The sequence below is a fragment of the Glycine soja genome, chromosome 12 (genome assembly GCF_004193775.1).
Source record: "Glycine soja cultivar W05 chromosome 12, ASM419377v2, whole genome shotgun sequence".
Classification (NCBI taxonomy): Eukaryota; Viridiplantae; Streptophyta; class Magnoliopsida; order Fabales; family Fabaceae; genus Glycine; species Glycine soja.
Window position 1 is genome coordinate 19852087 of NC_041013.1, and position 5221 is coordinate 19857307.

Below are 5221 nucleotides of genomic sequence, written 5' to 3' on the forward strand. Positions count from 1 at the left end.
ATCCTTTTTACAACTTCTGAACACCTGAGGGATCCCTTTCCCTTGTGTTTAGGAAACTCACAATTCAAGAGACAAACAGTCTCTTGATTACAACTTACTTTCTGAGATGAACAGAAAGATTTCTCTCCTTTAGAGTGGATAATACAATTTGATGTTCTTGGATGAACTCTCAATAGATTTGCAAGTGTTTTCCCAAGAGTTGTTGAGAGAGCATTTGACAATGGAGTTCTCTTAGAATATCTCTCTCTTGCTTTTCAAAGTCAGACACACATATATATAGGCCCTTCGTGCCTTTTCAAAATGGTTTGAAGAGATGTGTCTTTTCAACAAGTTTTTTCTGAAATTCTTCCCTGGTAATCGATTATAGGTTTCTGGTAATCGATTACACAGTTATATTTTGAAGGATCATGTCTTTTCAAATTGAATTTCAAGAGTTCCGTTGCTGGTAATCGATTACATATCAATGGAAATCGATTATGCATTCAAAATTCAAATTTAAAACCCTTTTAAGAAGCTGATTTGCAAACTTGTCTTCTGGTAATCGATTACACTGCCTTGATATGTTGGAATCAATGTGCTTTGCGGCAAAAGCTGATCTTGAATGAATCTTGAAGCAATGCTTATTTGTTAAAGCAACCTTATATTAACCTTGAAGCAATGAATCTTGAATGTTTGTTGAAGTAATCTTGAAAGCAACCTTGTTTGATTATTCTTTGACATCATCAAAATCATGTATTCATACGTTCACAATGTCCCCCTTTTTTATGATGAAAATCATTATCAAGTGAATTCTTCTCAGCATCATCAAAACCTGCATTATTCACATTTCATTAACTATTCTCCTTCATAATTAGGCTTATTTCATTGTTTATTATGTGAAAAAGTGTTTATATTGATTGGGATTTTCAAGTTGATTTATGATATCAGACTTTCCTTCCTTTAGAAAAAACTTAGTTCAAAGTATCCATCAAAATATGACAGATGAACTGCACATCAATTTTGAAATGAGAACAACTCATAGTTTTCTTCAATCTGCCATGAGCTGACTCAACCTCAACCCAAAATATGCCATAAAACAAGTTTGTAGTTTGAAAACTTTGATTCTCCACAAACATATATGATAATGGATGGAGACCTTCTCCAAACCACAACATATGGTCACACCCATAAAAAAAAATTTCTTATCAGTATTAGTAGCACAAGTTGAAAAAACTACATCATAAAGTATGAATGATACTTTATGCTTCATTTTAGATAATCTAATCTATTTTCTTTTAACATGTCTTGCAAGACTAGGGACATTGCCTTGGAAATCTAATTTTATAATTTGCAGATGAAAATTGTGTGAAGGAGTTTGGCTTGGTGCTATTATTACACTCCTTGTAAAGTTGGGGTGTGATGTTAGTCATTTATTTCCAATATTCCTCTCAAAATAGGTTCTTTCTCTTCTATACTTCCCTTCTTCACTTAAATGTTTCCCTCCTGATTTTCACATTTATAGGTAGGACCATATGTCTAGTAGACATACAAGGAAGCTTATGATGAAGTTCTGCATATTGGCATCAACAGTTAATTTATTTGAGTTTCTTTGGAAAACCTATGCAGAAATTTTTTTGATTGACAAGGTTATTTGAGTAGGGGAAAAGTTAGTAGAGGGATTTCTATTTTATCAAGTAAAATGTTATTCTCTTTTCTTGATATCTTGAAAATTATTTGGCATTCGTAGGGGAGTCAAAAATATAATTTGTTAAAATTTATCATCTAAACACACAGTAAGGCTTATGACAAAGAATCATTCTTCTCATATGACATTTGAGGAATAATATCAGAAAGGTTAAATATAGCCACTAATGAACAAAGTTAGCAATAATTTATGATAAAATGATGCTTACCCCCCAAGGGCATTGGATAGAAGATTCCAAGAAGATTGAGCCAGAGCTGCTGAAGAAGGTCCTAGGGTTCTCATAAGCCTTAGGGTAAATTTTTGGCCCATGAGATAAGTATGAGCACACTTAACTTTGTACATATTAGATTAGGGTTTCATAGTATAAGGAGGGTACCTTAGTAATGTAGGATTTTTCAGCCGTTGTATTTTAGGGCACCTAGACTAGTTTTTTGTATTAGGGGTAGTTTTGTAATTTCACATGCATTAAGTGCATTATTTGATGTCTGTGTGTTGGGAGAGAAATTTAATTGAATTGGGAGAAGCCTAGTCCAATTAAATTTTGGACCTTCCTTAGGGGGAGGTATAGCACTTGGATTAGGTTGCTGATAGATGACTAGTGGTGATTGGACAACAACACCCAACATATTCTATCGAGCCTATTGGAGATTTACATCTAAGATAGATTGTCGAATTGAGTAGCAATAGCAAATTGGATGGACTACTTATACTACTCACTCTCCAACCTTTATTGTTAAGTGTAGGCCTGTAGTTCTCATCTAGCCTCTACTTTATTGAGCCTTATAGGCTTCAGAAGGTGAGTGCTCCTAGTCATACCTTGTCTACTAAGCTGTAGAAACAACTTCATGAAGTTGGATGGGTGCAGGAATGATTGAACTTTGGAGTGTGCTATCATCACATTGCTCATTTTTAGTGAGAAAGGAGACAAGAAATCTTTCCTTATCAGACAAAGGAACCTTCTTGGTCACAATTCTTGGTTCTCTCCTCTTTGCTTGGAATCTTTACTTCTACCTCATATTTTTTTAGCTTTCTTCCTTATTTGCTACTAGTTGTCAAAATTATCACATTTTCATATACAATTTGAGACGTTTATTTGATACTTCAATATATTTTAAGCCTGGTTTTGAATAAAATTTGTTATATTTTTAGTTTTTAATAGATTTTAGATAGGAATTAAAATTTTAGAAGTTTTTAAAATGATTTTGTGTGTTTTTATATAGAAACAAGGCAATTTTACAAGGTAGCCTCAGTCAAGCGAGGTATAGGCTGCTCAAGCCAGCTCAAATAGGGGAGAAGATGAAATTTTATAGACGACATCTTGCTTAAGCGAGGAGCACACCAAAGAGTTTGTCCGGAAACTAAATTAATTCAAAACAAAGATAATTATCGAGACATAGCTCAAAGATAAATGAAGAAAATCACTTGGAAGATAATTGCAACAATCAAGACAAATTATATCCGCTGAAGAGATAATTTTCTTGTATAAATTATATTATTTTGTAAATTAATGAGATTATTTGCCTCTACTTAACCCATCTATGATTCTATAAATAGATAGGCATAGGCAACAACAAAAGATGCAACCTTTACACACCACCCTTCACTGAAAAACCCTCTTGTCTTATCTCTTAGCTAGGAGAGGAAAGGATTAAACCCTATTTGATGTAATTTTCTCACATTAATATATTGTTTGAGTTCATTATTCACCTTCTATACTTAATTGTTTGTGAGCATGTTCACTTCATAAATGATTCCAGGACTTGACATGCACTTTGGCGAGTTTCGTTGAAATCGAAACCGAATCGAGTACTTAATGGGGGTTATCTCTAGGGATAGAATAATCTTGCTTAAGCCTTGATAATTCCCAACCAATAATGTTGATTGCTAGTGTTGGTTTTCCAAGGGATTGTGAATCAAGTCAAGTGATTTAGGGGCTATCACCTAAGGGATTAGGGATACAATACATTAGTGAATTGGAAATAAATGATATAACAATGTAAAAGTGTGAGGAATTGCAGCAAATAGGGGGATTCCGAGTACAATCTTAGCATCTCAATGTTATTGTTTTCATCAACAATTATTATCGCGTCAACAAGTAACTTCTTAACTTTTCTTTTAATTTCTATTATTAATTTTTCAGCACATTAAACTCTCTAGAAAAATATATCTTTTATTTCCTGTTTTGATTAGTTTTAGTTTCAGGTAGTTTAAAATATAAACACACAAAAATATCTTTATTTGAAAGGTTTTAATTTGAATATTCATCCTTGCATTATTCCCTTGGGGGAGACAACCAAAGCTTCAGTTTAGTTCGACAATTGGGATTCGCTTACACTTGGCCGACATAAATATCCAAGTGTAATTAAAAGGTTAATAAGTTTTTGGCACCATTGTCGGAGAATAGTTGTTTGAAATTCAAATTAAAATATTTTAGATTTTATTTTATATTATCTTTTAGGAAATTATATTTGTAGATTAGGTAGTTACTTTAAATTTTTTAGGAAATTATCATAATTATTATCTTTCTAGCTTTTATTTGTTAGGTTGTTATTTATATTATCTTTTGTCTTTATCTTATTAGATTTAATTGATTTATCATTTCAATTTATTTTTTTAATAATTCAACATTTGATTTTATTTCCTTTTTTAAAATTAAAAATCTCGAAATATACATATAGCTAAAGATATAATTCCGTCTTCTCATTAGATCATACAATTATATTTTGAATTTATCTTTTAGAATTCCAACATTAAGTTTTTCTTACTTTTAGAATTTATCCTTTTAGTTTTTATTTTATCTTCAATTTTGAACATTAAATTTTAGTTTCTTTTTTTGATATAATTTTCAAAAATAAATAATTATATATTTCAGTTTTTAATATAGATTTATATTTTATCCTTTTAGATTTATTTTCCTATTTTTATCTTTTAATTTTCAGAAAAAAATTCTCTTCCCATTTTAAATATTCAAATTCTCAGAAAATATATCTATAATCCCTCCTATTGATTTTTGAAAAACAAATCCTATTTATAATAGTTTAATGCGACCTCTTATCTCTTAAATTATATTCTATAAAAATATTTATACTTACTCGTTTTAATTAAAAAAATTATATTTGACTTTTTTTAGGCTAACTACTTTATTCTTTATATATAATTTCTATTTAGGTATTATTTGTTATTGTCCAAAAATACCATTTACCCCTTCTTTAGAAAGAAATAATAAATATCTCTTTCTTTAGTACGGCTCATAATTATAAAAATGGCCGAAGATCCAAGCATGGCCAAGTTAGAAGCCCCCAAGACATAGATATATATGAACCTAGTCATGCACCGGACACAGGAGAGCATCAACCAAATATGCACAATGGTAAGAATATCCAGAATCAAAGATAGTCGCATCAAGATGCTATTTTTTTCTTTTTCATTAGTGGGAAGTGCACTTGAATGCCTCAATTCTCAACCACACCATAGTCCAACCTCATTAGAGCAAATCAAAGATGAGTTCTTCAAACAATTTTTTCCAGAATAAAAAAT